The sequence below is a fragment of the Oratosquilla oratoria genome, chromosome 4, assembly GCF_046742065.1.
Source record: "Oratosquilla oratoria isolate Oo_2021 chromosome 4, ASM4674206v1, whole genome shotgun sequence".
NCBI classification, from domain to species: domain Eukaryota; kingdom Metazoa; phylum Arthropoda; class Malacostraca; order Stomatopoda; family Squillidae; genus Oratosquilla; species Oratosquilla oratoria.
In genome coordinates this window covers 81,836,650-81,862,960 of record NC_134780.1, presented here as the reverse complement: position 1 = coordinate 81,862,960, position 26,311 = coordinate 81,836,650, and the positions used below count along the sequence as shown (strand labels likewise).

At 41.0% G+C, this 26,311-nt stretch overlaps 6 non-coding genes across 6 annotated transcripts; 3 read left to right on the top strand and 3 right to left on the bottom strand.

The window, feature by feature from the left end:
- Window positions 1-3,973: 3,973 nt before the first annotated feature.
- TRNAG-UCC (transfer RNA glycine (anticodon UCC)) lies at window positions 3,974-4,045 on the bottom strand. The gene has a single exon. It is a non-coding gene; the product is annotated as a tRNA-Gly (tRNA).
- Window positions 4,046-5,630: 1,585 nt separating this feature from the next.
- Window positions 5,631-5,702, bottom strand: TRNAG-UCC (transfer RNA glycine (anticodon UCC)). The gene has a single exon. It is a non-coding gene; the product is annotated as a tRNA-Gly (tRNA).
- Window positions 5,703-11,801: 6,099 nt separating this feature from the next.
- On the top strand, window positions 11,802-11,873 carry TRNAG-UCC (transfer RNA glycine (anticodon UCC)). The gene has a single exon. It is a non-coding gene; the product is annotated as a tRNA-Gly (tRNA).
- A 6,063-nt stretch (window positions 11,874-17,936) lies between these two features.
- TRNAG-UCC (transfer RNA glycine (anticodon UCC)) lies at window positions 17,937-18,008 on the top strand. Its single transcript has one exon. It is a non-coding gene; the product is annotated as a tRNA-Gly (tRNA).
- A 6,366-nt stretch (window positions 18,009-24,374) lies between these two features.
- On the bottom strand, window positions 24,375-24,446 carry TRNAG-UCC (transfer RNA glycine (anticodon UCC)). Its single transcript has one exon. It is a non-coding gene; the product is annotated as a tRNA-Gly (tRNA).
- A 748-nt stretch (window positions 24,447-25,194) lies between these two features.
- On the top strand, window positions 25,195-25,266 carry TRNAG-UCC (transfer RNA glycine (anticodon UCC)). The gene has a single exon. It is a non-coding gene; the product is annotated as a tRNA-Gly (tRNA).
- The last annotated feature ends 1,045 nt before the right edge of the window (window positions 25,267-26,311 follow it).

Sequence of the window (26,311 nt, the reverse complement as noted above, 5' to 3'; positions counted from 1 at the left end):
TCACTTCCTCCTTGAAACACCCCCATTCCTCTTCCACACTTACTTCCACTCTATCCTTCACCACTTCCCACACTTCTCTCAACTTCTCCTTGTACTCCTGCTCCTTTTCCTTCTCATTTAAATAGTTTGCTCTAAGCACGTCCCTACCTTCCGCTCTTTTCCTCTTTCTCCACCTATCCTCTACTCTCAACTTACCTTCCAACAAAAATTCATCTGATATTCTACCACTCTCTCCCCTAAGAACATGGACATCCAAAACTATTCCTACTTTTTTCCTAAATACCACTACATAGTCCACTAATGCCTTATCAACCACCTTTCCATCCACCACTCTCTCCCATGTGTACTTATGATCGACTTTCTTCCTAAACAATGTATCAACTATCATCAACTGTCTAAACACATCTCCACCATTAATCCTCTACTGTGGTTTTTACCAGGCACTCCAAACTTCCCAACAACTCTATCTATTGGTTCACCCTCCACTCTAGCATTGAGATCTCCCAATACCACTACATTGACATTCCTCCCAAAAACTCTCTACGCATTCATTTAAATCTGTCCAAAAAGCCTTTCTTTCCTCTACACTTTTCTCACTACCAGGCCCATATGCTCTTATAAAAGCCCACATCCCACTTCCCAGTTTCACTTTCACCCACATTAACCTTGAAGAAACCTCCTTCCACTCCACCACTCGCTTACCTACCTCCTCACTTACTAGTAGAGCCACCCCTTCCCTTCCTCTTCCTCTCCTCACTCCCGACACCCTCCCCACTACACTCCCAAACTCAAAATCACCCCTCCCTTTCAATTTAGTCTTAATGCCAACACATCAATCTTCCTTCTCACAAACGTTCTGCCTATCTCTTCCATTTTACTCTCATCTGTACCACACCCACGCACATTAAAAGACCCAAACCTTAGAGTTCTGGTTGGAAAACTCCTCACAAACCCTCTTATGCCTTGACTTCTCACAGGAATGTCCCCTTTGGGACTACAGAGAGTAGGATGCCTAGTCCCACACTCCGTCCCATTTTAGCCGCCTTTACGGCCCGAGTGGAAAGACTCGGTGGCAGTATTCTTTTCCCCCTACTACAGGGAAAGGCGAAAATGGAAATACACACTCAAAGAAGTGGTACAGGACAGTATTAAGAGGGTCTGTGAGGGCATAACGGAAGGGCAATCGCAGTACAATAAAGTAGCATAATTTCCCTATGATTAGAGATTTCCTCTCACATAGAATAGAGAAAATTCTGTGAGACTCTGGTCCGTAGGGGCACCCCATATAGTTCCTAAAGTATCGACTGCATGCTACTACACATATTCTACCGCACAATAACATGCAGCCAATACCCCTCACCTTCCCAAACGTCTCTACGCATCACCTTCAAAACAACCACAAACATTTCCTCCACTCCTCCATCCTCCCTCCATCACTCCAGACTCCATCTTCGTCCACGTGTTCCTCCTCCTCCTCCTCCACCTCCTTCCTACACTTTTTTTTTTCTTATTCCTCTTCCTCTTCCTCTTCCTTTTATTCCTCCTCTTCCTCCTCCTCCTCCTCCTCCTCCTCTTCTACCTGGCCCTCTCCTTCCTCCTCTGTTACCTCTCATCCCCTCCCCTGGACATGTTTTTTCTACTTCTTTTCCTCCTCTTCTTCCTCCTCCTCCTCCTCCTCCTCCTCCTCCTCCTCCATCCCTTCTGACCTGAAGAACCGGTTTATGGTCCGTCGGCGTGACAACTTCCTCGTTCTTCTTCTTCTTTTTTTTTCAGAATGTTCGGACTAAAATTAGAATGAAGACAGCAAGGCAAGGGAACAGAGAAGTAGGGAGGCAGGGAGGCAGGAAGATAGGAAGACAAAGAAGCAAGTAAGCAATTGGGCAAGTTGGCAGGATGGGCAGAAAGACAAGAAAAAAAGTAGGTAAGGAGGAAGAGAGGCAAGAAAGCAGGCAAGCGGCAAGGAAGTGATAAGGCATGGAAGCAAAGAGGTAAGGAGGGAAGGAAGGAAGACGGGTAGTAAGAAAGAAGGCAGCTTCCGGTCTTAATGGTCCTTTGCACTATCGGTCTATCTCCTTGGAGGACAACACAACCTTTGTGTCTCACGGTGGTTTGATACAGCTTGGTCATGTTAAAAGCGTATGTGTGAAGAATGTTGGCCATGTTGATATGACTGTAACCATAAATGTAGCTCATCCTTCACTTACAATAGCCGATTTAATCAACGACAATGAGAAGAGGCAAGTAATCACGTACATAACTAACCTTGTTATAAATATCAGCACGCCAGTGAATGAGAAATTATTAAATTAATTGATAAGTTACATAGGTTATAAATGAATGAACGGACAAATTAATTTGGTAGTTAGTGGATGATACACGACAATTTATTTACTGTTGAAATGTGGTCTCCAAGAGGCTAAAGAACAGCAATACATAAAAGCGGTATACACGAGAAAACAGGCCGAGAGCACCAGGATCTACACCGTGAGAGACAGGCTCAGGCGGAGCTTCCCATGCAGTTGCATTGACTTTACAAGATAAGATTTGCAAAATCATCATCAGAAACACAAGCGATGGTGGTATAGTGGTGAGCATCGCTGGCTTCCAAGCAGATGAATTTTGTTCGATTTCCGGCCATCGAAAGGAAGTTTTTCCTTGCTACTGTTCCTACATCACTTTCTAGTCCGTTTCATGTATTCCAGCCACACGGAGTTCGTCACTGGAGTGTTTTAGATTCATTAGTATCTTCTGAAAAGCATGTTCTCTTTCTGGAGTGTCAAATAAATATTAAGGCTCGAAAGTTTTTTTTTTTTTTTTTATCTATATTACGGACCTGGAACCAAATCTGATAATTGGTCGTATTATTTGAAAAATTAGAAGGTTTCAAAATTCTATAAATTTTCAAGATGGTTACTACTTGCCCTGGAAGTCCGACCACATAGGGTAAAGGTGATGGTTTATGTTGTGCCTTATTATGCCGGTGTCAAACTATGCGGCGGCGCCGGATGCGCCCAGAATATGGGTAAGCTCGATTAGCTTATTAAAATGACCTGGTGATAGCCAGAACTTTAACTAACGACCACCATCTCCCCCTGGTTAAGATACTACTTAAGGTACTACCATAGCCTTTCGAGTCTAATAACTCATAAGAGAGACTTTGCTGTAACCGCAACGGCGGCGCAGGACAGTATGATACCGGCCTTAAGCCCAAGATCCTCGTAGAGTAAATTCTTTCTACCCACTCCTTTTTTTTTTTTTTTTTTCTTCTTCTTCTTCTTCTTCTTCTTCTTTTTTTTTTTTTTTTTTTGAGGGGGGGGAAATGTTGTTCTTCCCGTCAACCCGATGGCATAGTCTCAAAAGGTTTTCTTTTCTAGGGGTTAGAACCATGAGGGTTTATTCACTTTAAAACTAATCTATCAAATTACGGTAAAAAATCAATGATTACGCCACTCGCGAAATGACCAGTGGTTTGGACTGCAATTTACCAGCGTTTCTATTCTGTGTGAATCTGGTCCGTTGGGGTCTGAAGTCCCTAAAATATCGAATGCATAAAACTTATGCAGATAATACCCCAAACGGGAAAAAGTGGGATCAGTACGTTATAAGTTAACTGATACTGAATTTAAAAAAGGATAATTCATTCTATAGCATTGAAGTCACCGGCACCTTCTTATTGAAGTCGAGCTAGATAGCTCTTAACTAAAATTCTACGGATATAATCTTAACGAAGTCCATAAGATGTAGTCTAATTGGGCTCAAACTTATATATATATATATATATATATATATATATATATATATATATATATATATATATGTATGTATGTATATATGTACGCATGTATATATTCTATTTTTTTTTTCAAAAATCAGGTTCAGTGACGTCATCTATGAGTCATAATTTTCCGCCTCACATGCCATCTTCCAGAGACCCCTGCAATTACAAACCTATTCCTTTTCCGACATCAAAACCTGCGATGGCCGGGAATCGAACCCGGGTCAACTGCTTGGAAGGCAGCTATGCTTACCACTATACCACCATCGCACAAATTTCCTGTGAGTTCATAACGGTTATATTTACTGCAAGTCATCGTGAGCAACTGCGAGGCTTGACTCGAGGAAAAGAGCTCTGCGTCTTATACGATGCCGAATAAACCCGATTCGAATCTTGTCACTCCATGACAAATATATAAAACTTCCATTATTTTGACCAGAGACCACTATACATTTGATGGGAAAACTTCCATATAGGATGTCAATGAACGCTTAAAATCAGGAATCCGTCCCAAATTTCCTTTAGGAATACAGGTACAAAGTATACCTGATAAACACAAGATTGCAAAAGTGTGCATCAGGCACAAAGTATGCTTGATACACACAATGGTGAAAGTGTGTGTGTGTGTGTGTGTGTGTGTGTGTGTGTGTGTGTGTGTGTGTGTGTGTGTGTGTGTGTGTGTGTGTGTGTGTGTGTGTGCATTCAACACAGACCACAGGAATCGCGTAGTTGATAAATTTATAGAAAAAAATATAATAAAAACAAAGGAAATAGATTAACGGAAATGTATCCAAGTCCAAGCCTGATTACTAATATCTAATATATATGTAGTGCATTTCTTTGATATTGAATTGTTATAATGGTCGCGTTCATTTGATATTCTTAGATCGCCCCAAGTCAATATTCTAAGCTAGGCGCGAGTAGACAGTTTGTCTTGTTACTATAGTTCTATTATAATGATCAAAATGCTATCAGTTTGTGAAATACATACATACATATATATCCGCGTTCCATTCTCCTGAAAATATCTTCCCCTTGATGCCTTTCCACTTGTTTATGACTTGGACTAAAGATTAATCTGAAGACGCTTCTTATACAGTGGCACCTGACTTTGAATTGGAGTATTTTTTGTTACTTTTTTAAGAGGCCCTCTAATTCTCTTAATATTTTTCTTCTACTTTTTCGGCCCTGAGTGAGTAAAAGCAGCAACGACTGCAACAGCACTGTGGAAGAGAGGCCAAACGCAGAGTATGGGATCCAATATATTTTACGTTTCGCCCAGCAAGGCCTCTTCAGAAGAAGCCCTGCTGGGCTACATTTTTCGGCCCTCATGCCGTTCTTCCAAATATGTAGATAAAAAACGTTGTGTGGCCAGGAGAATGGAATAAACGCATAATGCAGGCAGTGGAATGGAAGCATCAAAAGGGGTTGATGCGGCATCCCAAGCTACCTTGTCGGCCCGTTCATAGCTAGGGATGCCAATATGAGAGGAAATTCGGACGATACAAATTTTTTAGAAAGGAATGATACATTCATTAGTATCTTCTTAATGAAATCAGGCCAGATGCCTGATAAATGAACTTTTTAACTAAAAGTCTACAATACTGTGTATTTTGTCCCATTTTTTCTTAGTGGAACCTATGAAAATGTAGTCTTCTAAGGTTTAGCATTGAATCTTGATTACTTTTTTATACTTGCATCTGTTCGCATTCTTAAACTGACGAATCTATTTTACTTTTAACTTGAAAACTTAATTTAGTGAAGTCATCTACGAGTCATAATTTTTCGCTTCACACGCCATTTTTCAGAAACTCTCACGCAACGACAGTGATATTGATTTTCTGACATCAAAATGTGCGATGGCCGGGAATCGAACCCGGGTCAACTGCTTGGAAGGCAGCTATGCTCACCACTATACCACCATCGCATGCAGAAGACTGGAATTTATAACAATAAAATACTGCAACTCATTATGAGCAACTGTGAAGTTTGACTCGAACCAAGAACTCTGTGTCTTATACAGCGTCAAGTGACTAATACTTTCATGTTTCCACTCTGGCAATCAACTAAACCCTCCGATCTATTGACTACAAAATATTGAATATTTGGTGGGAAGACTTCCATACAGCAAACGAGAGAAATGCTTAAAATATAGAATTAGCAAATACCAGAAATTTGCAACATAGATGGGCACAAAATGCACCTAATGTACTCAAAAGTGTATGAGTGTGCATGGGCGCGCTTATACGTGCTTACATGCACCCCCCCCCCCCCGCACACACATAGGCACAATAATGTAATAAAATGTGTTATGAGAAATAGAAGTTTGGGGACAAATGCAAAGATAAGGGTGTAAGAGATAGTGATTGTACCCACGGCACTGTAAAACAGACTTCGAATGTAAGGTAAGCGGAAAGGAAGAATACAAATGTTCTTGAAGTGAGATGTTTGAAAAGACATAATAAGAATTTCAAAAAATGCATGAGATGAGAAATGTGGAAGTGAAGCAGAGAACAGAAGTAGAAAAAAATGTCAGACTGGTTAGTAGAGATTGCTGAGGTGGTTTGGGTATATAGAAAGACTAAATGAAGACTGTCAAAAAGTGGATGGGGTGAGTTCAATAAAAGACCGAGAATGAGATGCATGGATGGAGGGAAAGAGGTTTTTGCAGGAGAATGTCTGTCGAGCACGGAAGAGAGCGTGCAAAAGTTAGGAGTAAATGGGAGTGTGAATGATTAAGAGCATGATTCACCCTGATTTTTCCCTCTCATTTGCTTCATAAACTACTTCGAATGGATGCGTAGGGGGTGGGGTCTCCCGCATGATGAAGGGGGTATAAGCAGAACCAGCTGATGGGCCCTACAATGTAAGATTGCGCCTCTTTGCGGAAAGGGACTGACTCTTGAGGTGGGTAGGGCATTAAATAGGTTTTGTTTATGAAATATGGGTGTGTTTTAATTCGGCCACCCTTTTATAAGAGTGGAATGGTCCTTTGATACATACATACATGTGTGTGTGTGTGTGTGTGTGTGTGTGTGTGTGTGTGTGTGTGTGTGTGTGTGTGTGTGTGTGTGTGTGTGTGTGTGTGTGTATTAGACTCATATATATATATATATATATATATATATATATATATATATATATACGTATATACATGCATACATATACCAGCGGCCTTTTCCCTCTTACAAGGGAGATAGCCAAAGACAAAGGCATAAATCTACTACCACCCATTTCATCCCCACATACTCCACTCCCACTCGCCTCGCCTCCCTCCTTCTTTTCTTGGCTCCTCCTGGATGACGGGTCATCCCTGCATCTCGCCTATTGCCCTGGGTCAGATGCAATGTAGCAAGACACAGCACATCCACATTAAGGCCGCTTCATTTAATCGTCGACCCCCCTCTCCGTTCCCTCCGGCAGAAAAAGAGAATACGGGTAGTAATCCCTTCAGACTGCGTCAAAATATAATTCATACACTCCCTCACTCCCCTCCATCCCCTACCCACTCCCATGCATCACAGCATCATCCATACACCACCATTTTCCACTCACCCCTATATTCTGTTCTCTCCCTTCCTTCCTCAACAGACACTCCCCTCTTTTCCAATGCCCCTTTTACCCCATACATCCATATCATCCTTGGTTGCCCCCTCATGTTCACTCCCCTCTGCCTTCCACATATCTTTTACTAATATTTCTTCATTCATTCTTTCCATGTGTCCATACCATCACAATACTCTTTTATCCACCCTATCTCCCAACTCCCTTTCCACCTTCGCTCTCCTCCACACCTCGTTTCTCACTCTATCCGGTCTAGTAACTCCTACATACAGACATATACATATATACACATACGCATACACGTATATATATATATATATATATATATATATATATATACATATATATATATATATTGGAGATTGGTATGTTATAATACATTTATAAAAGTTCACTGTAAACCCACTATCGGAGAAATAATAACGGAAATCAAGAGAAACTGTATATTTCGACTACTATCTGAAGAGGACTAGATAGTAGTCGAAATATACAGTTTCTCTTTATTTCCGTTATTATTTCTCCGATAGTGGGTTTACAGTGAACATATATATATATATGTATATATATATATATATATATATATATATATATATATATATATATGTGTGTGTATGTGTGCGTGTGTGTGTGTGTGTGTGTGTGTGTGTGTGTGTGTGTGTGTGTGTGTGTGTGTGTGTGTGTGTGTGTGTGTGTGTGTGTGTGTGTGTGTGTATCCACCACACCATTACTAACCATCACCCACCATGCACGTGATCCACATGCTTGTAACAGAGCGAGACTTCCTCTTGCTTACCTTGCATTTCCCACGGCATGCACCCCTAACACAGCACAATTTGAAGACAAACAAGTATAGATACCTAGTGTCACCAGACACGTATCATAAATCCTTTTATTATAACTGCCCTAGTGTATTACGCATAAACTAACATAGATATAATATACCTAACAATATCCACCAATTATACAACTAACCCTTATATATCTAAACCGTCCCCAATCCATAGATTAACAAGACTAACGCCCTTGCTTACAGCAACCCTTCTAACCCTATATATTCTATGACACCCATGTAATGTTAGCAGAGCTGGAGTAGGTGAAGAACCTACTGCCAGAGGCTGGGTAGGTCACGAACCTACCGGCCGGAGGTCAGAGCTATCGTGCCCTAGGTCAAGGCCTGGCACTTATTATATTTAGCCCCAATGGGCATCCCATTTGCATTTGTACCAAACTGAATATCTTGTTCTTTAGAATAAATAAAAAGCTCCCACCATGGAGTCTATCTCGCCACATTAAGACTTCCCTACTCAACCATACCATAACGGTATATCCCTACGTATACAACAGGTATACAACTGGCGGCAGCAGCGGTTCGCCCACGTCCTGAATAGAAGCGCCGTCATCAGCCATACTACACAAGGTTACACAACCAATCCAACTGGCGAGCGGTACTCTATTCCAACCTCCGAAGATACACGCCTACCATTCAGAACATTCAGAAGGAGCAACGGTGGTGAAATCGAACCCATTCGATTTTGAACCACCTGGTGGCAGTACGCTACCATAGTCTCTGTAGACAGATATCTACAGCGACATAGAAGAACCGGTCAACTCTACACCGCACCTCTTCACGACTCCAAACCAAGAGATAGAACTTCACCTGAGAACAACGCGAAATCTGCAAGCTCAGCACCTCGGTAAGCATATCTAACCTATAATCCTTCAAGCAGTAAACCCAAGCTAATCACCTGTAGAGATCCAGCGCACTAACTCCTAGATCAACACGACATCACGACTTCAGTCAAGACGACCAGTCAAGACCCAGTCAAGACCCAGCTAGGAATCCTCACCTCAGCCCACGACAGTCTCACATCCGCCCACGGAACCAACCAGTGCTTCCAGAATTCAGCGCAGACCTGCGTTAAGTACCCCAAATTTATTATTTTATTCTTGTACATCATACACCCATAGTGTTGTAATAATAATTTTAATTACAATTTTTTAAATGTAAATTAGCTCACGTAGAACTATCTATTAGTTACAATTATAGAAATTCAAAGTCCACGATAAACAAAACCTAATAATCAAAACATCCACTATGTAATTTTAACTTACAAATAATTTTTCAATTTTAACGTAGAATTAGAATATCAAAATGTCACTGCGAAGAAATCTCCCAGGCAGTCACCCGAAACATAGTAAATTAAGATAAATCAATATACAACGACAATTCCCAAGATGAACATATCCAACACGTAAATTATTCCCCCTTCGGACGCAGGACGTCATGCGATTCGATAGGATAGGTCCTCACGATCATTTCCTTATAAATTTTTTTTTTTTTTTCAAATAACTATAAAAGTACTTCTCTACTTCCTTCCGACCGTGAAGCCCCGGAATAATACACTCAAAACCCCACCCACTCAAACAAGATGAATAAATAAAAATATATCAATAAATAAATAAAATATAATAAATTAACTGCCTTAAATAAATATAGAATGTTATATATGTATTTTTAGCTCTACACAATCTTAGCCAATAACCATTCTCATAAATAACAAACTTGTATAAGTTTATATGTCTATAAAATGTTATATAATAATATGTATTTTTAGCTCTACACAAACTAACATATTAATTAAAAACACACTAACCACTTAGGATGTCATGTCTTCAGTAAGCTATGACTGTAGTGAAATAGTACTATCTCATAGAAAAGAGATTATAAAATAAATTCTCATTGAACAGAGAAACAAGTGTATGGTGAACAGTGAAATTTGTCCTCATTGAAAAGAGATTATACAAGTGTAAAATGTTTTGTACATAGCTTACTGAAAACATTTTAAGATATGATAATATACGTAAAAAATCCCACCTTTTTTTTTACTCATTCAAACATATTTTGTTGATCAATATCACCCACTAGCAAACTTACAAATTATCATATATTAATTATGTATGCCATCCCCACTGTCACGACCTTAACCCAAGGTACGAGGACGTACCTCAAAAAGGTCAGGGAGGCAATGTATCCACCACACCATTACTAACCATCACCCACCATGCACGTGATCCACATGCTTGTAACAGAGCGAGACTTCCTCTTGCTTACCTTGCATTTCCCACGGCATGCACCCCTAACACAGCACAATTTGAAGACAAACAAGTATAGATACCTAGTGTCACCAGACACGTATCATAAATCCTTTTATTATAACTGCCCTAGTGTATTACGCATAAACTAACATAGATATAATATACCTAACAATATCCACCAATTATACAACTAACCCTTATATATCTAAACCGTCCCCAATCCATAGATTAACAAGACTAACGCCCTTGCTTACAGCAACCCTTCTAACCCTATATATTCTATGACACCCATGTAATGTTAGCAGAGCTGGAGTAGGTGAAGAACCTACTGCCAGAGGCTGGGTAGGTCACGAACCTACCGGCCGGAGGTCAGAGCTATCGTGCCCTAGGTCAAGGCCTGGCACTTATTATATTTAGCCCCAATGGGCATCCCATTTGCATTTGTACCAAACTGAATATCTTGTTCTTTAGAATAAATAAAAAGCTCCCACCATGGAGTCTATCTCGCCACATTAAGACTTCCCTACTCAACCATACCATAACGGTATATCCCTACGTATACAACAGGTATACAGTGTGTGTGTGTGTGTGCGTCTGTGTGTGTGTCTGCGTCTGTGTGTGTGTCTGCGTCTGTGTGTGTGTCTGCGTCTGTGTGTGTGTGTGTCTGCGTCTGTGTGTGTGTGTGTGATTGTGTATATATGTATATTTCTTGTGTAACGTATTATCAAGTTATTAGTACGTGAGTGAGAACTAAGGTCTTAACTTGCCAGGGCAAGTGGCAGGGACCAGTAGCCATAAGGTATGGAATTCAGGTGCAGTCAGGAAGATATGTTCATTGAAGTTTTGTTAGGATAAAGTACTACTAAATGGAGTTTTCATTCACATAAAACATCCAGCTTTGTCCTGGAAGCCGAAGTAGATAAGTGATTACTTTTCGTGACTAATTACAATACGACATATTCCAGAATCACGGATATTTAACATAAAAATTATGTTGTCTAATAGCTTCTAATATAATGTATCCTAATTTAACTTAACCTTACCTAACTTAACCTAACTTAACCTAACTTAACCATTCAAAAGTAAAAATATCTTCTAAATCCAAAAGCGAAAGAAGTGGAAAATGTGTGTGTGTGATACTGGAATATTAACCTCATCACCAGATGCCAAAACAGGACACGAGAAAGTGTAAAAAAAGAGGGAAAAAATCTCAAAAACAAATTCGACAACGAGCAGACGGCCTGAACGGAAAAGGTCCAAGTCGACGGCGACCCGCCTCTCGCTTTCGCAGCGGAGCGCGTGGGAGAGATTCGGCTGAGTTGCGGTGATTTGCAATTTAATATCACGATCTCACATATCTTCTTGTGCGATGGTGGTATAGTGGTGAGCATAGCTGCCTTCCAAGCAGTTGACCCGGGTTCGATTCCCGGCCATCGCAATTTATTTTAATTAGATAAGCAGTGACACTCCTTCCGTAATGCAACACCATTCTTAGATATTTTTTGCTCGGACTAGTATTAAACATGTATTCAGTTGTAGGTATGGTTGTAACGTGGTCTCAACTACCTAGGATCTTGTTTAATAAAAATAATATAAAAATAGAAATAATAATAATACATACATACATATACCAAAGGCTTTTTCCCCCTTACACGGGGGGTAGCCAAAAAGAAAAAGGCATAGAAATCACTCCCACCTATTCCATTTCCTATATATTACACTCTCCTCCACCCTCCTTCCTCCCTCTTATCTTGGCGCCTCCTGGATGACAGGTCATCCCTACATTCTGTCCACTGCCCTGGGTCAGAAGCAGTGTCGCAAGACACAGCACATCCACAGCAAGGCCACTTCATCAATTCGGCGACCCTCCCCTCTCCGTCCCCTCATGCAGAAAAGGAGAAGACGAGGAGAAATCCCTTCGGGCTGCGTCAATTTTTTCTTATACAAACTTCGTCACCCCCATCCCCTACCCACTCCCCCTCATGCATCACAACATCATCCATATACAACCATTCTCCATTCACCCCTATCTTCTGTCCTCTTCCATCCTTCCTCCACAGACATTCCTCTCTTTTGTAATGCCCCTTTCACCCCATCCATCCATCTCATCCTAGGACGCCCCTCATATTCACTCCTTCCACCTCTGCCTTCCACACTTCTTTTACTAATCTTTCTTCACTCATTCTTTCCATGTGTCCAAACAATCCCAATATTCTTTCATCAACCCTATCTCCCAGCTCCCTTTCCACCCCTGTTCTCCTCCTCACCTCATTTCTCACCCTATCTAGCCTAGTAACCCCATCATACTTCTCAGACATTTCATCTCAAACACATTCAAACTCTTTCTCTCTTCCTCTCTTATGTTCCATGTTTCTGCCCCGTTACGGCCACATCGTATACATAGAAAAGAGAATGATCATTGTATTTCCTGCGTTTGGTAAGTACTTATACAAAGAAATATGCACACACAGGCAGAGAATGAGATCATTGTATCTTCCGCGCCAGGTAGGTACTAACTGTTTGCTTCATAATTGTAAAACCTCATTCACAAATTACATCCGTCCACATTTGTAGCAAGATTAGACATTTAAGTGGTTGTTGTCGCGATGGTGGTATTGTGGTGAGCATAGCTGTACTCCAAGCAGTTGACCCGAATTCAACTCCCGACCATCGCACATTTACTGTACCTACTGTTGTAACGAACCGAGTGAGAATCGTGGGGAACATAGCAGTTTGCGCCTCCATGTTGGAGAGGAAGACGCCACAGACGTGATTCTCGATAATAACCCGTAATACCGAAACCAGTTCTTTTTCACTCATAAACGTGCTCCTACATAAAACACTATTAATAAGAGACATTTTTCTTAGTTGTGGGTCCTAACAGCACAACTTGGTGAAGTTCCGAGGTCAGTCCTCACAGCCGTAGTGATCTACAGCTGCTGGCAGTCCTGCTATTCCCTCCTCACAAGGGCCAGTTAGTCTGTTATTGTGTTTGATGACAACCTACTGATGGCAGTGTAGCCTGGCAATTGGAGGCTCGTCTGGCACCTTCCATAGAAACCTGTCCAGTACATGCTTGAAGCCGTCCACCGGGTATTTGGTTCTCTCTCTCACTTCTTTTGGGAGAGCGTTGAATATTTTTGGACCATCGTGACCTAGGAAGGATTCCAGTAAGGTCTTAAGCTTCTCTGAGGCTCTTGGTGGGAGCGTTTGTCTCTCACACATGCGTCCGTGCCTTACGCTGTGATACGGCTTGATTGTTGAGGGCGTGGGGTCAGGAACGGCCCTCTAGGATTTTCCATGTATAGATGGCCCTATACCTTTCCTCCTTTGTTGGGAGTAGAGTCCCAGTGCTTCCAAGCTATCCCAATAGTTGATATCCTTCATCCCTCTGATGTGCCTGGTCTAATTCCTTTGGACAGCCTCAAGCTTCTGAATGTCTCCTTGTTTATGTGGTGACCAGAGTTGGCTACAGTAGTCCAGGATAGATTGAATAAGCGCCTTACAAAGGGTAAGCATTACCTGTACCTCTCTTGAGGAGGAAGTCCTTAGTATCCAGCTGGCCATCCCCCGTGCTCTTTTCACGGTCAGCATGATGCGGTGCTGGAAAATGGCGTCGTCACTAAGATAAATACCCAGACATTTTACATGGTCTTATGGTGTGATTTTCATTCCCCTTTCCGTGTGCAGTTCGGTGTTGTCTTTAATGCCTAGGTTGGTGCCATATCTCATGACCTCAAACTTCTCTTCATTGAACTGCATATTGCAATCATTAGCCCAAGCTTAAACTGTATCGAGGTCGTCTTGTAGATGGTGTACATCTTCACTTTCCAGCACTGCATAACTGATATGGGTATCATCGGCCAAAGACAGGAGGGTTAAGTCCACTCTCCAATTTATGTCGTTCATATGAATTAGGAATAAGAGGGGGCCGAGGACAGAGCATTGTGGTACTTCGCTTATTATCCTGGTTTCGCTGGACTTCAGGCCATCGACTGCGACTGTTTGGGTACGGTCTATCAAGAAGTTGTGAAGCCATATTCCTAGCTTCCCTGAGATTCCTAGGTCCCTTGCCTTGTGGAGGAGGACTCCGTGGTCTACCTTGTCGAAGGCTTTTGCAAAATCTAGAAATACTACATCTACATTCTTCCCCTCTGACAGGTTCCTTAGCAGCCAGTCGTAGTGTGTCAGTAGGTTTGAGAGGCAGGACCGACCTTTTCTGAAACCATGCTGGTTCTCTTTTATGAGGTTATTCTTTTCGAGGTATGTAAACAGTTTGTCCCTTACGCATTTCTCGATTACTTTGATGATGTGGGACGTGAGGGCAACAGATCTATAGTTCTTTGGCAAAGTCCGGTCTCCTTTATACAGGGTGATCACAAAAACACTCCTTGATTTAAATTATTCATAATATAACATATTGTGTTCAGAATCTTACAAGTTTGGTGTCCATAGTTGCATAAACTAATGCATTTTTTTTTCTTTTTTTTTTCAGTTCGCAATTTCTACCTGACCCGCTAGGTGGTAGTCTTATCCAAGATGGCGTACACCCCACAGCAACGTAGCTTGTTTGTGTTGGAGTTTGGCAAAACAAACAGTGGTACAAATGTGCAGAGTTTATTCAGACGCATTCATCATAACAATCCACCTACTAACAAGTCCATTTTAAAGTGGTACAATGATTTCATTGCGAGGGGGTGCATCTGTGATCAGAGAAAAGGACATTCCGGCCGCCCAGCAGTGTCAGAGGAAGTTGTCGACAAGGTCAGAGACGCTTTTGTTCGCAGTCCCAAGAAGTCGACACGCAGATGTAGCCGAGAGTTAAAACTTCCACAAAGCACAGTATGCAAGGTCTTACGCAAACGCGTGAGGTTTACCCCTTATAGGCTGCAACTGGTCCAAAAGTTATACCCGAAAGACAAAGAAATGCGCTTTGAATTTTGCCACAGTCTCCAGGAGTCAACGGAAAATTATCCTGGTTTGTTGTCAAAGATCATCTTCAGTGATGAAGCAACCTTCCACCTAAGTGGAAAGGTGAACATACAAAATGTGAGAATATGGGGGACCCAGAATCTTCATGCCAATCTTGAATTTGAAAGTAACTCTCCCAAAGTGAATGTGTTTTTTGCAGTAACAGAGAGGTCTGTGTATGGACCGTTTTTCTTTGAAGGACCATCCATTACTGGCCAAACCTACCTAGAAATGTTACAGAACTGGTTGCTGGCTAGATTACAAGCTGCTGAAGGTGATGGCTACATTTTTCAGCAGGATGGAGCACCGCCACACTAGTCTCTCAATGTACGCGCATTTCTCAACACAAACCTACCAAACCGATGGATTGGCCGTGCTGGACAACACGACCAAGTGTTTTGCAAATGGCCCCTAAGATCACCAGATCTAACTGTGTGCGACTTTTTCCTCTGGGGATATGTCAAAGACAAAGTTTACATACCTCCCTTGCCCAAAACCATTGATGAACTGCAGGAACGTGTCACCGAAGCTCTACGCGCGATTACGCCAGATATGCTGCAGAAAGTCTGGACGGAGCTTGATTATCGCCTTGATATTTGCCGGGCAACAAGAGGGGCACACATCGAGTGCCTATGATATCAACCTATATCTCACATAAAACTTTGTTAATTTCTGCAACTATAGACACCAAACTTGTATGATTATGAACTCAATATATCATAATATAAATATTTGAAATCAAGGAGTGTTTTTGTGGTCACCCTGTATATTGGGCTTATTATAGCTTGTTTCAGTAACGCCGGGATCTTACCTTTCTCTAGGGAAGATAGACACAATATATGGATTGGAATTGCTAAGACCTCGCTACATCTTATGAGTAGAATCGCCGGAATGCCGTCTGGTCCAGATGCCGGGTTTATCCTTAGCTCCTTTCTGATGTCCTCTACTGTCACTTGAAGGTCAGTAAGTTGGTTTTGGTTTGTTGTCTCTTGATTGAAAAATTTTATGGGGTCGTGGATTTCTGCCTGCCTCTTTGGTATGCTAAACACACTGTTGTACTGGTGTGCCAGCATCTGGCAGGTTTCTTGTGGGTCGTCTGTTGTGGTTCCTTGGTCAGTTACAAGGGGTCCAATCTGTGACTTGGTTTTCAAGAATTTTTTGCAGTAGCTGTAGAAGAATTTTGGATTGTGCTTTATATCTTCTATAGCTTGGTTCTCCTCAATTCTCCTCTGTTCCTCTTGCGAGTGCTTGATTTTTTGTTCAATGTCCTTTATTTTTTAGATGATTGAGAGCTTTTGGGCGTCATTGCTACTTTTTCTGAGTTTATCGTTGAGATTGGCACATTTTCTCATAAAGATTTTTCTGTTACGTGGGATGGAGTACCCGTGATCTTTTCTCTTATTTTTTCGTGGTGCATAGGTAGTACACATCTCCAGCAGTGTCCTTAACAGCATGTTTAATTTGGAGTTGGGATCGGGTTCCTGTAGTACCAGATTCCAGTCTATCTCCCTAAGCTCCCGCTGCATCTGTACTCAGTCTACCTTTTCACTGAAAAAGTTGAAGCTGGCAAAGGGGGTCATATCTGGTGGAGTCGGACGTTTCTGCGGTGTCCTACTTATTCTGTAAGTTGTATTAACTAGAATTGGGTTATGGTCAGAAAAGATTGGTTTCACCATCCTGTAGTTGCTGACTGAATCATCATTATTGGTGAAGAAGAGGTCGAGAATGTTACTCTGTCTAGTCGGCTTCATTATATGTTGGTTTAGGAACAGTTTGTCAGCAGTTTCTAGAAGGAGTTTGGCTTTGGCTTGGTCTTCTAGAGTGCCCCCACAGGATCTGCCATCAGGCCAACATATAAAAGAGAAGTTGAAGTCGCCACATATTATATCTGTCATGGCAAGTGAGGTAAACTCCAATACTTCATTTAATCTGTTCGTAACATTTGTGAAACTCTCTAGGCTACAATGGGGTGGGCGGTAACAGTTCACTATGATTAGGTTTGTTTTTGTTATATGTAGGACGATGAGTTCTACTACCCCGTTTGAGTGGGATAACAGAGTCTTGGAATGTGCGGCTAGATCGTTTCTGACATAGATCATTGCACCACCATGGCTTCTTTTTTCTCTATTAGCTCTAAATGGGGTGTAGTTGGTTATTTCTATCTCATAGTCTTTCACGTTATTTGCCAGGTGAGTCTCCGTTAGGGCAATGAACATGGGGTCCTCTTCTAATGTTAGTTCTCTCATTTCGACCTAGTCGTCTGCCGGAGATGCAAATTTGAAATGTTTTGTCTATTTTTAATACGGGTGGCGAGCAACCGTATAAACAAAGGAGATCGAGCATTGTATTCCCTGAGCTTGGTAAGCAATTGTACACAGAAATATGTACACACTCTCTCTCACACACACGTCACTGTATCATTTGCACCAGGTAAGTGCTGAGGTATTTGTTGCTTAATCTTAGTCTAATTTGCGAATTACATCGGTCCCCGTTTGTACAATAACTAGAAGTTATCTCATCACTTATTGTTGCGATGGTGGTATAGTGGTGAGCATAGCTGCCTTCCAAGCAGTTGACCCGGGTTCGATTCCCGGCCATCGCACATTTACTTCTATTAGTGATGAATCATGTGAAGCATGGCGGTTTGTTTACGCCGCCATATTGGAGAGCACGACGCCACGCACGTGGTTTCTAGATCGATAAGCCGGAGTGCCGAAAGTACTCGCCTTAAGGCACACACATTGAAATATGTTTTTGAATGATTAAGATTGGTTGTCGTGCTTACAATACATTCTATAGTAAACAAGTTAACACATTTCTTATTTCTTACCTCGCCTTGTACACGTCATTTGTGTGGTGTTAGTACACTAATCACCTTGTTAAGTTCACATGTTTTTTTTATATTTTTGCTGATATCTGTATATAGTATCCAAAATGTATGTATATATAAGAATTCATTTGTTCTCTCCCGGTTTTTTGTTACGATTGATTTATACACATATATTTTAATTCTATATATCTATTCATTGTATTTTTCATACTTCGCTAATAGATTATCTACATCTTCCTGGGTATAACGCAAAAAAATATTTACTTTTTTGTTCGAGAATCTATTCCTATTGCATTCCAGAGCATTTCAACTGTTCTGAAATAACATCATTGATACTGAGTGGCTATCATGTGTTCCTCTCCCATTTTTTCATGTTTTCCAGATCTATTTCTTCTCATCCCAATTGTACATTTTCACCACTAGTTCTTAATTTTTTTTTATATAGTGTTTCTTTGTATTACATTCTTGTCCCTAGTTTATTTTGTTTAGTATTTTCTTTATTCTCCTTTTTTATAGTTCTTTTTTTATAATTTTCTTCTCATTATTCTGATTCATATTCTCGATATTCCTGCTTATAAGCCATTATTAAGGATGAACAACTCCTCCTATTATTTCAGGTATTAAATTCTTCATACATATGTGTATATATGTATATATATATATATATATATATATATACATTTATGTGTGTGTGTGTGTGTGTGTGTGTGTGTGTGTGTGTGTGTGTGTGTGTGTGTGTGTGTGTGTGTGTATTGCTCTGTAGAGAATGCTAGGCGGTAATAGACTCATCCAATTATTCTTTATTTGCAGTTCACTACAGCTGGTTATTATTACGTGTTTGGTTACCATATGTGCTTTCATTATAATATCCTTATATTTCTTGAAGGCATCCTTTTTATATGCAACTTTATATGCAAACGGACGGTGTATCCATGGGGTCACCACTAGGAGTCCTATTTGCCCAAGCATATATGGCTGAAGTAGAACATAGGGTTTTCCAAAACAGTGATATAACACCGCATATATATTGCAGATACATTGATGATATATTTGTTAGCACTAACTCAACTAAAGACCTAGAACTATTAAGATACCGCCTCCATGAGATTTCTGGACCCTCTTTTGCTGTAGAATTGAACAACAATGGAACTCTCCCCTTCCTAGACATATTAGTAGACTCTAAACCCAATAAATTTACCTTAAATGTATACCGAAAGCCTACTAACTTAAACAAATGCATGAATGGAAACGGGGAATGCACAGACAATTACAAAAAAGGTGTCATCAGAGCTTACATAAAAAGAGCTTTACTAGTGTGCTCATCATGGAAAGCTCTACACATTGAACTTAAGCACATAAGACAAATGCTCATAAACAATGGTTATTCTAATACTGATTTTGACAACATGACAAAAGAAATGCTTCATAGATTTTATTCCCAGAACAACCCCCAGGGTAAACCCAAAGCAAAACACCAAATAAAGATATTTTATCATAATACTTATACAGAGGCATACAAAAAAGATGAGAAACCAGTTAAAGACATAATATAGAAAAAATTGCCACCCCGTAAAAAGAATGATGAAATTAAGGTCATCATATACTACAAAAATCCCAAAACATCTTCACTAGTTATGAAAAATAACATGTTCAAACCGGAGGCATTGCAAAGGACCAATGTAATATATGAATTCACTTGTCCTGAGGAAGACATTGCACTTCCAGCAAGTTACATTGGTCATACACAATGCACGTTAGGCAGAAGATTAACGTACCATCAGCAAACAGGGGCAATAAAAGAACATATAAAGAAATACCACAACATTAGAATCACAAGGGATTTAATATCTAAACATACCAAAATCATAGGCCACCATAACAACTCCAGAAAGCTCCAACTTCTAGAGGCCATGTACATTAGAGATAAAGCCCCTACATCAATTTGCAATGCGACCTAACATCTAATATACCTCTGTACAGTCATAAGATGCACTCCTTCGCCTCTTCCTCCCCCTCCCCCTCAGCACAACCCAACTCCACCCCCCTTCAACTCTCCCTCCTCCACCCCCACACAACCCTTCTTCTCATCAGGTCATGGGACCCTTTAAAAGACCAGAGGCCACGGGTAATCTGCTAATCACCTCACACCTTCCTAAGCGAAGGTCACCCAGGGTCAAGATGTAGCCACCAGCCATTTAAACATTTCACCTATAAGGCATGTAGTAGTTATTCTTTTTGTTTTTGTTAAATTTAAAATGTAATATTAATATGCTAAACTTAACTGTAATTCTAAGGTTTGATTTCTAAATATAATCTTGTATATGTCCAACCATTAATGTAATTCAAACTTGTAGTATCATAAATATTTATTGTATCTTTAAAAACAGAAATACCAGAAGATGTCTTTTTAGAGACGAAACGTCGTGTAATAAAATGGATAATTATAAGGAATTGGTTTATGCCCACCCTATGCAAGGGAAGAATATAATTAGAAAAAATAGAAAACACAAGAAAGAAAATGAAAAACTTCCAGAATGCTGTCGTATTCAATCAAACATGTTTAAAAGAGAACCTGCTCCCAAAATACACTAATATATATATATATATATATATATATATATATAAATTTATATATATATATATATATATATATGTGTGTGTGTGTGTGTGTGTATGCATATATATATATATATATATATATATATATATGTGTGTGTGTGTGTGTGTGTGTGTGTGTAATAATAATAATAATAATAATAATAGGTTTATTGAGATAGCAGTGATACACTGACAATAATACAATTGGGCACTTTTATGAGTAATATAGTAATTATTAGAGTGATATGCTTAGTCTAAAATTTATGATGAGTTTATTGTGCGGACAATGGATGGAATGGCACTGTTCTTGTATCGGTCAGTTCTCGGCGCTCTGATGGGCTTGATTTTGTTTGAATGCCGAGTTGCATGGCGGGTGGGTGTGGTGGGAGGTGGGAGGAAGTGACGGTGACGTGGGTGTAGCATTAGGTCCTGTCCAAACTTATTCAGTGCCTCACTGTGTTTGTCGGACAATCTTGGCAAGCTGAGGGTGGTGAGGGCGTGTTCGTATCCCTCATACTGATTACCCAAGATAATTCTGCACGCTCTTTTTTGTACTTTATCTAATTTGCTCCTCTGTGTGATGTTAAGTGATGATGACCAGGCTGGGGAGGCGTACATGAGGGTGGGGAGTACGAAGGTGGTGTAGACTCCCTTTAGATCTGGTGATGGGGTACCAAGGGACTTCAATCTGCGCAGCATGAAGAGTTTGTAAGAGGCTGTCCTGATGATGTTGTTGATGTGCTGGTTCCAGTTAAGGTGGTCGTCTATTGTGATGCCTAGTAGCTTGGCGGACTGGACCACCTGAAGGGAATGGGTTCCTAATGACAGTTGAGGTGGTGCCACCGCCTGTTTGGATGTACAAACATGCATGACCACGGTCTTGTTGTGGTTAACTGTCACATTCCTGCTCTCAGTCCACGTTTTGAGGTTGTCTAGGATGTTTTGTAGTGAAGAAAAGTCAGGCTGCCTGGTGTTGATGGGAATGCCAACTGTACAGTCATCGACGTATTTCCATCTATGTTGGGTGTCCATTAATGCGTCATTTATGAGGATGAGGAAGCACAGTGGTCCCATCTTGGTCCCTTGAGGGACCCCACATGTTAGAGGGTGGAGGGAGGATGTCGTTCCCTGGTACCTCTCTACCTGTTGACGTCCGGTCAGGAAGTCGGCTAGCCATGCTACCAAGTGTGGTTGGATCCCCAGTTGTATGGCTTTGGAGATGATAATGTTATGGTCAACAAGGTCAAACGCTTTCTTGAAGTCAATAAAGGTCAAGGCTAGAGAAGTATTGCGCTTGTCTAAGTGGCTGTGCAAGAAGTCCAGAAGATTAACAAGATAGTGAGTTGTGGAGGAGGATGTCATGTTGCCATACTGTTTTATATCGATTTGATCTTTAATTTTGTTGTATACTGAGTTAAAAACAAAACCCTCACATATAAGGCTTGGGATTGGGGTGATAGCAATAGGTCTAAGGTCGCTTAGTGACTGTGGGTTCGGACATTTGGGGATGGGAGTGATATATGAAATTTTCCAATCACTGGGGCAGGAGTTTTGACTCAGTGAAGCATTAATTATGGAGGAAAGTGGGAGGGCAAGTTCTGGGGCAAATTCTTTGTAGATTTTGATAGGTAGATCAGAAGGTGTTGTAGATCTATTATACTTTAATTTACTTAGTTTAGTGGCAACGTCAGCTTTCTGGACAGGGGCAGGGGGTGAGGGAGAGGGGAGGTAGGCAGGTAGGCCGGAGAAGTTAAGGGGGGGTAAGGTCTGGCAGATAGAGGCGAAGTGAGTGTTAATCTCTTGAGCAGCTAAGTCAGGTGGTAAGTGTGAAGCGCAGGGCAGGTGAGAGGCTTGATTATTTTGTAGCCCGCAGAGAGCTTTGATCTTACTAAACCACTGACTGTTATTTTGTGTTTTGAGGTGTTCTATTTTATTAGGGTAGTACGAAGACTTTGCAATACTTATCTCCTTGATGACTTTATTTCTGAGGGATCTGAAGAGGGGTCGATCAGTGTAATATGCCTTGTTGCGTTGTTTAATTAGACGCTTAATACGGGGGGTCATCCAGGGGGCGTCTGATCGGTTCACGGAGAAGTCCTTGACCGGGAAAAAAAAGTGGAAAGCTTCAGTAGTGGTTGTTGAGTAGTTTTTCCACTTGGTTTCCACGTCCTCGGCTTCCAGAACCTCCGTCCAGGGATACTCCACTATCCACCTCCCAAACTCCCTCATGGCCGAGTCAGGCATGGGGCGGTGGTGTCGAGTGACCTTAGTTCTACGGATGGCATTGCTGGGTGCTGGCGACCACTGGATGGTGATGTGGGTACTCCTGCCGATGGGGGGGAGAGGTCTGGGAGGGGAGTACTGTTGAGCCATGTCGGTCATGATAAGGTCGAGAGTAGTTTGCTTGTGGGTGGGGAAGTTCACCACCTGAGTAAGACTTAATTGATGTAGAATCTCACTTGTGTCTAGCCGATTAAAGTCCCCACAAATGACCAGCTTTGCAGCAGGGTATTTCAATCGTAGGGAGTCAGCGGTCTCAATAATGTGATCGGAAAGGAGAGCGGCGGTGTGTGCACGTGGAGGATGATAGACCACACACATAATAATGGACGCGGTGTGGCGGGGGTGAAGGCGGGGGTTAATCCTCACCCACAGAACCTCAACTCCCTCGGGAATATCAACCCTGAGGTGTGAAGGGTTGAGGTCCGCACGACAGAACAATGCTACACCACCACCAACACGGTTCACTCTGAGGTGGTGAAATAGTACAAAGTTTTCAATATTACACATTTCAGGCACAATTTGCCACGCTTCAGTAATTGCCATCATGTCACATCCTGTAGAACGTACTGTTTCGATCACTTCCTCCATTTTGTTGGTTAAGGAGGTAACGTTAGACAGCAGGAGGGAGGGTAGGCTGTACCAAACGCGTGGCACTTCACTGTGAATGCGAGATCTCGGCTTAACCTTTTTTCTGTTTTTTGCACTTGTTGTGGTTGTAATCACAGGCACTATTCGTATAATTTTTCTACCACCTCGTCGGCCACGACTTCGGAAGAGTTTCATGTCTTTCAGGCGCTGAATCACTGAACTCGGAGGATAACCACACCCTCGTTTTAACGCGTAAAGTTCACTGGGTCGGTATCTCTGACGAGGGGGGTTGTATGGCAATACTGGTCCGCACATTGTTACCGCGTATAAACTAGGAGAAAAATAAATACCAGGAGAAGGGTCAACAAGCTGACCCAGGCAGCTACAAAGCGCCCCGTTGCACCTGAGACAGGAGGTCACAGACCTGCCACGTCCGTCCACCACCACTGTCACCACCACTGTGTGTGTGTGTGTGTGTGTGTGTGTATAATATATATATACATATATATATATATATTGTGTGTGTGTGTGTGTGTAGATATGTGTGTGTGTGTGCATTTATCTAGTTGTATTTACCTTGTATTTTGTGGGTGAAGAGCTATGCTCGTAGGAACCCGCAGTTGTATCTTTCCGCATCTAGTTCTTTCTTAAAGTCGTAAAACCAACATGTGCGTTGGCCGGGAATCGAACCCGGGTCAACTGCTTGGAAGGCAGCTATGCTAACCACTATACCACCAACGCCACAAAGTGATTTGCAGAGCGTAGTTTCAATCTACTGACCTCCGGGTTATGGGCCCAGCACGCTTCCACTGTACCACTCTGCTCCGCGCGCGCTCGCGTGTGTGTATTTACCTAGTTGTACCTAGTTGTATTTTACGGGAAGGGGAGCTATGCTCGTGAGGTCCCGTCTTCATATCTCATTTTATCTAAACTATTTTTAAATTCATGTATTGTTTTTGCACACACCACTTTCTCATCTAACTTGTTCCAACTGTCTATTGCTCTGTGAGGAAAGCTGTTCTTTTTCACATCTCTTCTATAGCTGTCTTTTTTTATTTTCTTTCCATGTCCTCTTGTATTTCTGTCATCCCATTTTATCAGATTCTCTCTGTATGTGTGTGTGTGTGTGTGTGTGTCTATACACATATATATATATATATATATATATATATATATATATATATATATATATATATATATATATATATATAACTACATATTAAGAGACTAACCCGATAATGCCCCTCAAAAAAAAAAATCCATACTGCCTCTTGCCGTTTCTATATATATGCAACGGTATATTGTTATTTTATACATTAATGTTATGTTACATAAGTGGACTACCCACAACTGTGTTAAAATATGTTACTAACCAGAACTCTAAAGTATGCTGATACAAATCATCAGGCTTTCATCAGAAGAAAAAAAGGGGAGTAGGCCACCACATTAAGAGAGATAAATTCCACTTTAGGCCTATTCAAAGATTGTGGCGTTGGTGGTATAGTGGTGAGCATAGCTGCCTTCCAAGCAGTTGACCCGGGTTCGATTCCCGGCCAACGCACATGTTGGTTTTTTGAAATTGTCTCTGCTAAGTTGTGTCACTCTCTATTGACGCGTACAAGTCCCCCTGACAACGATGAAACCGTTTACAGGTTTTATTCTGGCTAATACTAGACGATTTTGTTTAGCCGAGAGAGTGGGTTTGGCCCAGACAGGGTGTCGATCGATCAAGAACTCGCTTTGGCCTCAAGTCCATTTTTCAGATGAATAAAACTATCTGTGTCAGAAAAAAAAATTAATGAACTTACAATGTGGTTTGAAACAATCTCGTGCGACATTTTGTCGATGCATTATGAAATTTATCCCTGGCAGCTGATAACCTTGTCAATACAAGGTCATCCTTTACGCTGAATAAAGCTGTCATAACAAAGTGCCATCATAGCAAAAATATTGATCCAAATACTAAACCTGACTTTAAGTTTTAGAAAGTTCTCTAACCACTGATAATTATAATTACCCTTTTTTCTACATACTTGGAAAGACAAAATCGTGTTTTTTTTTTTTTAACAAGTTGTTCAGATGCCAGTGTTTTCTTCATCACGATGATCATAGCAAGGTACGAAGGGATTATAGCCAAACTCAATTATCAGCTGTCACTTTTTATTCTACTACCGCCAGGATATTTCATTCATCTCCGTGGCACCTCATCGAATACAAAGGCAGGTTAAATAACTGAAGTCTATGATAGAAGGAAACCAGAGTAGGTGGAAAGGCGTGTTTTTTCAAACATTGCAATTTTACCAAATGTTGCATTAAGGTTTGGTCGATATATATATATATATATATATATATATATATATATATATATATATATATATATACTTGATGTGCAACAAAAATTCGAAATATGACAAATATTTTCAAAAGAACTTTGAATGCCAAACCAGTGGAGGCTCTAGTTCGATCCTGACAGATATTTTTTGGCATGGGGAATGTTTTATGACCTCAATACTTTAGGGATTAGTGACATCCCTACGAACCAGAGTCACTCAGCATTCCTTTATGATTGGAGACTAGTCTCCACTTGAAAAAAATACATATCACTG